The sequence below is a fragment of the Protopterus annectens genome, chromosome 11.part0 (assembly GCF_019279795.1).
Source record: "Protopterus annectens isolate FY-2018-M chromosome 11.part0, PAN1.0, whole genome shotgun sequence".
NCBI classification, from domain to species: domain Eukaryota; kingdom Metazoa; phylum Chordata; order Ceratodontiformes; family Protopteridae; genus Protopterus; species Protopterus annectens.
The window spans coordinates 1,102,357,599-1,102,371,214 of record NC_056745.1 but is presented as its reverse complement, the minus strand read 5'-3'; the positions used below and the strand labels follow the sequence as shown (position 1 = coordinate 1,102,371,214).

Below are 13,616 nucleotides of genomic sequence, written 5' to 3'. Positions count from 1 at the left end.
GTGTGATGCATGGGCTGTGTTAGTAGGGGATGCCCCTTCCCCTGGATACCACTGCACCCATGTGCACAATATTGCTTTGTACCTGTTCTGCACCCTGCCATGTACTGTGCACCAGACATCACAGGTGCACAACCCATTGCTGAATGTGTAGTACTGTGTTAGTTATGTCAGCTCTAATAATCACAGCTCCTATGTTTTTCAGCAACACATACCTGGAATAATATGTGGACAAATGTCATTTGTGAATGCCTGATGTCTGGTTTACAGATCTCAACATCAGCGGACCATGTATGACCAATCCAGTACTATTACACTGGCAACCATCAGACCATACCATGGATTTGGGAAGTGTACGTACCCTTATTGATATGACGCACCCTACCTTGATCTGCCATGGGACTACATCACTGCCTATATTAACAGTACATGAGCCTGATATGTGACATATGTCCTGTTCATTCACATGCAGTGTCTACAAAATGTGTTAGGTTGCGGATGCTGACCGTGATGCATACACTCCTTGTGTGTGCATATGTGTGCACACCCTTATCATGATGGTTTGTTGCACTTAGTTATGTGTACTACAGCAGTCATTATTCATGGCAGGGGTATACTAGCATGGGCCATCTGCATTTGCCAGTGTATGGCCAGTCTGCCCTACTCATGTACCTCAAATCTACATGATTGCAAGGTCTACTCATGTGCACATCCCTTGGTGTTCACACACACTGCCGCCACTATTGCTGTGGGGATAGGGTTATGTCTGCCACAGTTCCTGAACCTGACAGTGTGCTTATACAGCCATTCTTAGCATCCTTAGGATCCCTGCTGCAGTGCACTGGTGTGTCATGCTGACACCCCTCCCCCCTTCAGCCTTTTTGCAAATGCTTGACAAGTATGGCCTACACATGTATGTCAGTTTGCAGTGTCCCATACACGGAACAGCACGTGTTACAGCCTAGTCACAGCTGATAATGTGGATCACAGTAATATGTTATGCCATAGTGTACATCTGTAACAGTTGCCATTGTAATATTGGTATATCCACTAATGTTGCACTGTATAAGGGTGATGTTTCATACATGTCTCTACTGTAGGCCATGTGTCCCACCATTATGTTAATCCTTGTGGACACATTTCGCAATGACAGGATGTTATCTTTCAGTTGTCTGGCATACCCTTCCAATACCCCATCATGGTCATCACTGTGATACAGTGCATTTAACAGCAACAATACGTGAACATGTACAGCATGCATTATGGGTAGGTGTGTTAGATGTGTGCATGGAATATACCATAGCCATTATATGCCCGGTGTATTGGCAAGCATCAACATAAACCATACTCACCAGTTACAGGCTGCTGCCTTGGTGGTATACTGGAGGGACCTACGTAAGTGTGAGAGAGATATGAAGTCAGTGGCCACAGCTGTGGCATTGCTACAGGGTGGGTGCAGCATTACAGAACATCAACAGAACAAGTCCACAATACTACCACTTATGCACATCTGTTTATTACTACTATGCAGCAACAAACTATATATATGACATGTCAGATATGCATGATCTACCTGTACAGATGTGGATGCATATGCAACAGTGGTCTATTGATGTGCTCTGTGGCCTTGCCTGCATGCTCCTCAGCCGGTGTGTGGGTAAGCACCCACCTTCACAATGGTGTCTGGCAGGTGTTGGCTGTGCGGATGGGCAGGTGCCACAAGGCTGGCGAGGAGCTCCTCAACACATGTGGGGGGGGGGTGGATGTGAAGCAGGTCAGAACAGTGATGCCGGATCTGCTCATAACTGCTGTTATGTAGTCCAACATCATTGACCCTGTGGACTAGGTCATTCCAAAGGACAGTCCACTCCTGCTGCTCATGGGTGGCCTGGCCAAACAGGACAGCGTAGTGCTGGATGAGATAGTTCAGCACTATGTTATTTTCAGCCACTGAATAAGCAGATAGGCATCCATGTGACATCTTGCATGAAAGGCATAAAGATGGACACAGGTCTGAGCAACTCATACAGCAAAGTTGCCATAGTTCTTAATACACGTAAAAAGGGCCTTGACCTATTTTATGATTTTTTTTATGCAGCAGCACAAATATAAGGCATGAAAGGATATTAATGTTTAGAACTTTAATGGAATTCGTCCTTAACAACAATTACATCATATTTCAGAACCAGCTATTTAAACAGATAACAGGCGTAGCAATGGGGGCGGCCTGTGCCCCTGTTTGCCAATATAGTTTTGGCCCAGAGGGAACTCACTCACATATTCACTTCAGAGCTATTTAAGCTGTGTAAATTCTATGGGAGATTTTTGGACGATATATTAATATTCTGGGAAGGCAGTGAAAATGAATTACAGATATTTTTTTAAATTTTTAAATACTAGTACATCTTTTTTAAATTCCACTATGAAACAAAGTAGTGACAAGATAATTTTTTTTGGATATATTTATTATCAAAGATGAAGTAGAACAGAACTTTGAAACCATGATATACAGAAAACCCACATATTCCAAAACCCTCTTACACTATGAGAGTGGACACCCTGACTTTCAAAAAAAAGTCACTTGTCAAAGGCCAATGTGTTAGATTGGCACGTATGATCAGCGATATAGAAATGTTCTATGAAGAGAGGGACAAATTGAGGGGTATGTTACAACAAAGAGGGTATCCTAACAATTTTATTGAACCAATTCTTAATGAGGTCATGGGAAAAAAAAAGGGTATGTGGACACATTTTTCCATTATTAGGGTCTGATACATCTGATATTGTTACCCCTGATATTAGCATTTTGTGTGAAGATACAAACATGACCCAAGATTTCAGCAAGGCCCTCATTTTAACTTATAACCCATTATTTTATGACATCAAGAACATATTAAATAAGAATTGGTCTATTTTTAGCGGAGATCAAGAATTGTTAAAAAATGTGGGGGAAAAGCCATGTGTTGTATATAAAAAAAGATGCTTGTTTTAAAAATGTACTTGAACAAAACACACAGGGTTACAAAACCTATGGAAAAGGACGGATGAGCAAATGTGGTCATTGTACACAGTATTCCAGTATTTTTGAAATGGATACCATACATATTCCACATTATGGTCTAATAAATTTGAACCATAGGTTGAATTGTAACAGCGCTTTTGTAGTTTATGCAGACTTATGCCAATCCTGTGAAGGATTTTACATAGGCAAGACTAAAAAGGCTTTCAAAGTGCGTGTATACCAACACAATTATGATATTAAAAAGCCAATGAAAAAATGCTTTGGCATTGCACATCAAGGAAAATCCTGACCATAGGTTTAAATTTATTGCCTTTGACCAAGATGTTCTTAACAACAGGGGGGTGGGTCCATGAGAATTGTTTCTCGAATTTAGAGAATGTATGTGGCAGTTAAGATTTAATGCCAACAACCCCCCTGGGTTGAATGATATTATTTCCCTTTCTAGTTATTTAAAACTGAAAGCTGAATTTTATCTTTGATAGTTTTTTAATGTTTTAACTTGCACAGTAAATAATGAAAGTAGGGGGAAATGTGATCAATGTATGTTTATATTATATATACATCTTTTTATACTGTCAGTGTATCAACAGTATTGGATTGATGTTAGTTATTTATTTATACATATGGGTTAGTATGAAGAACAAACACACTACTGTAGTTTGTTTTGTCTTGCAATTTTTTTATTATTATTTCTTAATCAAGTTTCACCTAGTACCTACCTATGAACCTATAGGAAATACACTCCGGGGATCACTTCTGTGTCTCAGCTTGACAGTGGCACAGGAAAATAACTTTCTTGGGTGGCGTAAGCCAGGGAACCTTGTTGGCTAGGCTTACATAGGCCCTTGAGATGATAGCCTAGTACCTACCCATGAACCTACCAATGAACATATATTTCAATCTTTAGTTTTAAAACATAGTGTTGCAATACAGCTTGAGAAACAGTGTTGCAATGCAATTTGAATCCTGTAGAGGAAATTAATTGTGTTCATGTGGTGGTGCATGTTTTTTAAAAGGAAGTGATGTCAATGATTTATGCAATCTGATGAAGTCAAGTGTATCTACTGACGAAAGCGCTCATTAAAAGAGTACTTTTCTTCATATTTGTGGCGGTGTTTCTTATTTTCGTTCAAGTTTTGTTCATTTCTTGGTTCTTAATACACATCTCTGTCACCCCCCCCCCCCACCATATCAGCAACAACAAACTGTTCACACTACTCAATAGGTATGGCTACAGCTTACTTACCAGTTGGACATATATTGTATTGTAACACACTTTGTGCTACGAGTTTGTAGCCATGTTCCCTGTGTGGACACTCTCATTGCTGGCCTGTTACAGACTATTCACCTGCATCCCATTGTCAGGGCCACTATGGTTCCATATATGCATGTGGCATGCTTGCTATGTGATTGCTGCACATCTGACATTCTGTGTTATTTGGGGATATCTATGCATGCTGTTGGACATGTTCCGGGATTGCGTAGACAATTACTGCCCACATATGTTCTATAATAGTGACACAATAGCATGTTTAGGGAATATTTGCCAGCAGAACCACCTCTTCAACCTCATCTGGCCATGTTACCAGGCCACATCACATGTGAGACCCACCCTGGGGCCTCCTCATCTACTGGTCCAGCACTACCTTTCAGGTGGAACAACCTCAGGGGATGTTGTCCCCCCCCGGGGTCACACACAGACATGATCCTGTTACCCGAGGTCATGCACCTTCAGTGCTGTGGACTGCTGTTGTGAGTAGCAATGGGTGGGAGGCTTGTTTCCATAGGGGGGCCCATGGGGCTTCCACATTGCAGACCACACACACCATCCGGGTTGTTTACCCACCACGTGTCATATACCACCCCTGTAGGCTGTCCTCTATATCTACCAACCCAGACTACCTCCACAAATATACCTGCCATCCTTCCCCATATTCCCAGACCCCACTTCACAGACAAGGGGAGTGTGGTCCCAACAAGGGGTTCGCATGTGGCATACCTGTCCATGTTGCACACACTCACAGCTATATATATCTGTGTGTATTGCTATGTGTTCTGTTCCCTCACACATAGCATGCAGCACTGTGGTGGTAATATAGGGGATATGTGTTTACATACATATATATGTGTGTGTGTGTGTGTGTATGTAGACGTGCATATAGATATATATCTGTATATGTGTAGATATATATATATATATAAATATATATATATATATAATGTCTACATATGGGTATCTGTATACCTGTGGACATGCATGTGTGTGTGTGTGTATATATATATATATATATATATATATATATATATATATGTGTGTGTGTGTGTGTGTGTATATATATATACACATATACATACCTATATATGGGGTATATTCAGCCATCAGGTTCACAATCTCAAAACTCCTTCCTGCACAGCTGCACTGTTCTGCCTTGCTACAACACAGACAAGTGCCACATATGGACACAACCTAACATTAGGGGGGTATATATAGGGCCAGATTGCAGATAACCCTATTACACATCTATGGCATTTCAGCATACTACAATACATGTTAACCTGAGTGTCCTGCAAGTGGTGGGCTCTGGAATCCACGTGTCCATCATTATGGCATTACTTCCACAACCAGCTATTGGCCGCAGTAATATACATCCCTTCCATTACACACCACGCACTATATTGGTATACATCTTGTCAGTCAGTGCTGCTCTACACAGTTGACGGGTATGGCCCACTACCCACAGGGACAGACTCTAATATCCATACCAGTTGTTCAGCTGAAGATCATTACAACAGCAACACCTAATGGCACATGTATATCATTCCACATTATCTTCCCCAGTATTATGGACCACGTACTCTAGTCAATTACATGCATATATTCTTCACATACCTGTTGTGGGGATGAGGTCTGTTGTGGATAGTATCATTGTAGGAGGCAATTCTTTTTTCACTTCTTAGCCTGCTTCCTTTGTTTTTTTGTTTTTTTGTTTTGTTTTTTTTCTCTCTCTCTCTCTCCTTGGAATAGATTGCAGCATGGCTTTTGTGAGTGATGCACATGATCAGGTGATGGCCTCTGCACCAGTGTCCTCCACTTGCCACCTGCATGCAGCATGCTGTGTAGTACTTCCAATTACCACTGTCATGGCAACCCACTACTATAAATCCCTACATCATGTGGGCATGGCCCCTTTACCTTTCCTGTATGGTGGACATCCTTCCTGTGTGTGGGCAGCAGTGTTACAGACAGCAGGTAGCAATGCCTCTTACAAGAGGACTTGCACACTTACGCCAGCTACAAATTTGTATGATGTTCCAGAACTACAAACAGAGAGTCTGAATACTGTTGCTGTATGCATTGTATAGCACCAGTTTTACAGGGTTTGTGTGTACATACTAGTTTAACATGGACTGCAGTCTCTCTGCATAGCTCTCAACTGTGTGCCTATCCACATGATTGCCAGAAGTGTGCGTGTTATGTTTTGCCTGTCCACCACACAGGTCTTGTGTCAGATATATTACTGGCTGTGTGTGTGTTGAGTACTATCAGTACATGGCTACATCCGTTTGTGTTTCTGACTTCATATTCCTGACTAAGGGTATGTTGCAGACTATCCTGTAACACTAGCATCTTGCTTACTGTATGACAACACTATTTCACATATGGGCCTGTGTTCCAGCCCCTGTCCTCTACCTACATACCAGGCTTTGTCCATATGACATGCTGTCAGGGGTTGTTATGTAGTGGCCTGTGAGTATGTCATGCTGCCATTCCTGCCATCATTCCACTGCTGTTGTGGCCCCCACACATAACATATTGTGGGGTTGGGTCCATATATATGTGGGCTTCATCTGCACAATACACGTGTGCCCTTCTGCAGTCCAGAGGCCAGTGTATACAACAGTGATATATGGGCCTGTATGTCAGTCTATGGGGGGTGCACCATAACTAACCTAGGCTGTTACATGTGAGGGGTATCAGGGGTAAGCTGCCTTAAGGTATCTGGATGTACATTACCATACAATTCACCTTGGGTAAATGCAGGCCTACTGCTTCCTGCCATACAGAGTGTTCTGTTTGTCAGTGTGATTGTGATGGTTTCGGTTATGCCTTGTTATGTAACAGATACATCCCATTGTGTCAACTGTGGACTTTACCACCTAGGGATTGTGCACAGAGTGTAGATAGAGGCTGCCGGACTATACATGCATTACTTATTGTTGATTGAATGTTATCCTGTGGCCCAGTCTGTCTTTACTGATGTACTACTTGAAGGCCTTGGCCTGGACAGCAACATATGTAATGCTTTCCGGAATACTGTATTAATTTATCTGTTTGACAGTTGCATTAGTCTGTTTATATGTATTTCACATGGCATATACAACTGTAATAGTACACAAATAGAGCTTTCACATGTATGCAAACCTGTGTGTGTGGTGTTATATCCTTTAACCTCTCTGGCAACAATTGTCTTTTATATGGGTGACTCATACAGTGTCCAGTTGGTAAGGTGGCAACTGTAGGCATACTGGCTGTTCGGTATGGTGTGCACACTCTACATATGTATCTTCCTATACATATCTCTGTGTGTATGTGTAGTTACATATATATCTATGTATATGTATGTATATCTGCATATAGGTGTCTGTGTATATGCATCTTAGGAATGTTTATTGCTTCCACATTGTACATTCCCTATAATTGCCAGACTGTACTGCATATGTTATTGATACCAGCCTGACATCATACAAGTGGGATGGATTACTGTTAACATCTTGTGCCCATGTCGTGTCAGGTCCTGGTTATGGGATTTGCAACAGTTGGTTTTGTATTGCAGGGCAGACCTGTTTGGCTGTGGGGGGAGGGTGGATATCTATACATACAAGACGTATGTTGCTTTGGCCCCATCACCCCCATTTACAGTGCATGTGGTCATATCTGTATTTGTTATGTTCTCTTTTATATCTGTAGATATATGTGTGTATATATATACTTACATATATATTGCTGTATATATATGTAGACATATATATCTATAGATGTATATATATGTGTGTATATATATATATATATATATATATATATATATATATATATATATATATATATATATATATATATATATATATAGATATATCTATTTAGATATAAATATATATGCACACACACACATACATCTACATGTATAAATGCATTTCCTGTACTGTTGAATGACTGTGCTGGATATGTTTGTGAAAACATCAGGGTTATGTATATCTGACATGGCTTAGTGGTACATCACTTTGGCTATGGTGGGCAGGATCCTGGGTTTGAGACTTGCAGAGGCTGTTTATTTTGTTGCTGGGCAGAACAAGGGCCGTTGGATACAGAGTGATTAAGGCACTTTTAAGCAGTTGTAAGCGGGTTTGCATGAAGGTAAGCACTGCTAACTTCCGGTTACAGTTTTTTATACTGATTTAGCTTCTCAGTTGCTTAACCTGTGTAGGCATTGCTTACTCTTGTGCAAACAGGCTTAAACCTGCTTACTGTTGCTTAAAAGTGCTTACTCCCTCTTACCCCCACGCTAATTTCTTTAAAAGAGAAGAAAAAAGGGTTGATAGGAAAGTGGTGAAAAAGGGGCACAAAGAGGGAAAGACAGTAGGAAAAATAGCTAGGGATATTCTGGAAGGGTGTAGGGAAGGTCCATAGCTGCCCATTTCTTCTACAGCAACAGCTGTGCATATACACTGAATTTGGGGATAGATTTGGACACTCAAACCCCTGAGAGAGGTATGAGGACAATAATATGTTCTGAAGCCAATTAGACCAGATTACATGTGTCCAGTGGACATGTGCAAAATGGACAGCTAGGCGAGATTTTTTTTGTGAACAGATTGCCATTTTTTTTCAGGTGAGAGTGGGATGTTGGGGAGGGATAGTGGGTATATTTGGGGAGGTAGGTTGGGTAGGTTAACAGACAAGACAAACAAGATACAAAGTGGTGGTATATGACACGTGGGGGTAAACACCTTGATTGGTAGGGGTGTTGGGAAATCGGAAGCCCATGAGCCCCCTAGTGGTAACAGTGGGACTGAGGTCTCCACCCATGGGCAGTCACCACTGCACCTTCACAGCCCCAAAGGTGCCTCTGCTGTGGGCTGAGTCTGAGAGCCAGGCCGACCCTCTAGTCGCAACTCGCAGCCATCGAACTGGCATAGCAGATCTCCAAACTCCCGGTTGAGCTCGCTATGCACCACGACCCAGACCTGGTGACGGGTGACAGATTCCTGTCCGCTCACTCTCCCAGGGGGGTTGAGCCCCATCCCCTGAGGTGGTTCCACCTGAATGTGGTGCAGGACCAATGGATGAGGAGGGGTTGGGCCCTAGATGTGCTGGTGCCAGATGCCACGGCCAGCTGAGGTGGGACAGGTGGGTCCGCTGGGACCCGCATTCCCATACGTCCTATGGTGTTTATGTTTTATCTACATATGTGGGTTAGTAATAGTCAACACATTCCAGGATTAGGTATAACAGCATGCATAGATATTCCCATTAACCCAGACACCAGATATGGAACAGCTGCATAGCAAACAGAACACATGCCTATATGGGGCCACAGTGGTAATTACAACAGCATGCAGGTACATTGATGGCACCATGCCACCATTGTGGGAGTATTTCAACATAGCATATGCATAGAAACAGATTTAAATAATTATCAAACAATAGGACATATGTCCCAACATTACAGTTAAGTCAGCACATACCAGTTGGTTGGGTATTTCGTTTATTGTTGCAGATATGGTGGGGGGAAGAGAAAGATGTCAATTAACAACTAGTATATTCCTGTAGTTTGCATTACTTTCCTAGTCAGTGCTATCTGTACCTTATAAGTATTAGTGCACTACCCTATTGCCTTACTTTGGACAGTGGTATGGCTGTCGACAACTATATACATGAACTGGTTTTACCTGCAGTATACAGCTCTTACCTGGTATACCTGTGGATGAATTGTTTATTAACACTAACTGTTTCTACATATACTCCCAGATTCCAGGGTGATGTTATGCACATACCTGTTCATCTCTTTTTGCACAGACTCTGGGCATGTCTTGACCACATGCAGGTGAATCGGGACATATTTCAACTATTGCCCTCTTAAACCTTTTGTGAATTACAACACTCTTGTACAGGATTTTCTTTTTCCTAGACAGTTATATTATGTAGTACAGTGTGGGTGACAGTGATGAGTAATACCTTATTATTCAGAGCAACTGCAACAATAACAATGCCATACAATACCAGAGTAAGCAGTACCAGTATTTATTTCTAGGCACAGTGTTCATATCTGATGGACCTGTGGGAGCAATGTTTGTTAGCACTACCTGAATGTTGCCACACAAATTACCAGATTCCACATTAGTATTATGCATATACATCTCACTCTGTACACACTCTGGTCACAGCTTGACAACATGGTGGTATAGATGGGACATGCTTGGCTTATTACTCTCATAACATTTTGGGGAGTTGCTAGAGTGACAGGTTTGTTCTTATAGATGTGTCACAATCAGTTGTATTTCTTGTTTGTTGCCTAAACTTCTGGGATCATCTCATTGATTTCCCAGAGGGACAGGGTGAGAGGCAGCAGACATGGGCTGATTTACTGGACATTCTGGATATATCTGTACAGTTGTGGGGTATGATTCTGTATGCAGCCTAGTATCACTCCCAGGATTTGAGCCATGGCTGTGTGTGCTAAAAATACAACAGTTCATGTCTCAGTTGAGTGTGCTATTTGGATTTTGTTGTCTGTCTTTTCACTGTTTTCTGTCTATGTCTCTCTAAGTTGTACTATATGACCTCTTGGGATTACACCAGTCATATGCAGACATTCCTACACATTTTATTTATGTTGCACAGTGTGGGTAACAGTGCTTAATACAACAGTACTATTAAGTGATTGCAAATCTACATTACCATATGATACCAGAGTAAACACATGCATTCCAGCAGTTAGACCTTTATTGTCAGGCTATTATGCTTTTATTTACATACAACCTATATGAGACTTTTCCTGCCATGTTCTCTGGTGTATGCAGTACATGCCTTAATCAACACAGGTATTATACACGCAATTAACTTACTACTACTTTTAGATTTATTTCCTGTGACAGTACATGCAAGAGTATTGCTAACCTGCCTCACATTGCAACCGCTCCAAGCAACATCCATGGGCCTCCTGGTTTGTAGCCCACTCACTTGCCACTGTGAAGGACATAAGAGGAATATTTAGCCATACCTATCCATAATATACATGAGCTGGCAATTATTAAACAGGTAGTGGACTGATACTTACACACAGCTGGGAGGCTGGGACCTCCCCTGTCCTCCTAGCCTCGTGGATCCACTGATCCAAGAGATCCCCCTTTTGCCGCTTCAGGTTGGCATAGTGATGCCTGACCTGCTCACCAGTTCGGGGTATGCCAGTGTCACTGGTGAGGTCATGGGTGAGATGGTCCTAGGCTTCCACTTTATATTGGGAACCCTGGTACTAGCCCTGCAGCAGTGTCTGGTCATGGTCTTTCACAAGGAGTCCTGCCATGACTCTGGACTCCAGGATGCCCCCGTGCCACCTGAGAGCACAACCCTCTCCCATTCCAAACATATTGCCTACAAGGGGACGATGCAACCAGTTATGAGATGTATTCTCGCCTATTGGGTTTAAATAGGGCCGATTTCCTGCACTTTGCTGTGACTGGACGGTTTTGAAAAGGCTAAGCTATGGGAAAACCTGCTTACCTAAGGTTGTCATTGCTTAAAGGGGTATACCAATGGGCAGACTGAGTTAGCTGGCCTACACATTGCTTACTCATACTAAGCTGGGCTGTGCAATGTTTTGCATTGCTTAATATATAAGTTGCATTATATTTACTTTCTGGCATTGATTTATTATTCATTACATGTTATATATGTATTTGGTATCCATGGTTCATGTGTACATACACTGTATGGGGTCCTTGTGTTTATTAGGGGATCTCAACACTTTATTACAATGACACCTCACATCTGGGCTTAGTGCAGTACTCCATTTCACATATTTATGTTATGTAGTAGGTTATACAATATAAAGCTGTATATAGATTCCTTTCACATGTTTAGTTTGAATTCCCTATAGTGAGGATCTGTTTGGGGATACCTCAATCCTATGTACTGCTGTGATGGCTTAGTGGTTAACTATTGTGACTATGGTGTGCAGGTTCCTGGGTTCAGTACCTGCAAAGGCTGTTTATTTTGTTTCTGGCCAGAACAGCAGCTGATGCATACAGAGTGCTTAAGGCATTTTTAAACAATTGTAAGCAGGTTTGCGTGAAGGTAAGTAATGCTAACCTCCAGTTAAATATGCTTAGAGTGAGTTAGCTTCAATATTGCTTAACCTGTGTGTGCATTGCTTACCCCCACGCAAATGGGCTTAAACTCGCTTACTACTGCTTAAATATGCTTACTTCCGCTTACTACCACTTAATAGTACTTACACTTGCTTACTAGTGCTTATTCCTGCTTACCACCGCACTAATTTAGACAGTAATGTGTAGTGTTTTTTGGAAAGTTGGTGTATTAGGAAACTTTATGCAGTTATTATTCATTACACATTTTACCGTCCATTTATATCCATGATTCCTGTGTATATATACTGTATGGGGCAGTTGTGATTATCTGTGCACTTTGCAACATCATGACAATGACACCTCACATCTGCATTTAATGCAGTACTCCAGGTCACAAATATATGTTATTTAGTCAGTTATGCAACTAAAAATATTGGTCATAAAGTTATTTGACATGGATAATGGAATGTACTGGAGTGGGACTCGAACCGGGAATGACTGCTCGTAAGGTGAATGCTCTGCCCACTACACTATTGCTGTACTGCTACATTTGCATATATCTTGCTTTTTATCCTCTTGTGCCATTTAAGCTGCATTATCCGTAGCTAAGCGATGGGCAAACCCATGCACCTACGGTTAAATTTAATCTGTTTCATAGAAAAAAAATCTTTATATTTGCTGTTTTAACTATTGCTTTTGTAAACTTGGGGGGATGTTGCTGAGGTATGCAAACACCTATGAGTAGTTTTGCTCATTCTTTTATTAATACTCTGCTATTCTTCGTTGCAGGGGCGTGTATATTCTCAGAGCTGTGCTCTCAGACATGCCCCCTGCACTTGCACATGCTCCGTGTAAGTTTAGGAGCTCAGGCAGCGCACCTTCATTAATATGCATGGCGCTCTGTCGTCCTGCTCCTAAATGGCCACCTCCGTGTAGGACTAAGCTAGTCCTGCATGGAAGGATAGTGAATCCAGGGGTATGTCTCTCAAGATTAAAGGGATAAAACACAGGCCTGTGGACCACATGACATCCACTAATCATTAATGCTACTACTAGGATATCTAGCACATTAAGGATGTCAGTCCCTGTAAGTAGCCTTATCTGTACTACATTATAAAACCTTTTTTATGTATACATTGCAATGCCACACGTGAAAACCCCCAACATACCAAGGGAGAATTTAGAGTGACCACAGCACTAAAAATACACTTCTTTAGCTTACTATGTTGCA

The 13,616-nt window shown here is 41.7% G+C and overlaps 1 protein-coding gene across 4 annotated transcripts in view; it reads left to right on the top strand.

The window, feature by feature from the left end:
• Positions 1 to 13,616, top strand: part of PTPRO (protein tyrosine phosphatase receptor type O) — a 1,723,724-nt gene that overhangs the window by 727,465 nt on the left and 982,643 nt on the right. The gene's annotated exons all lie outside the window — the stretch shown is intronic.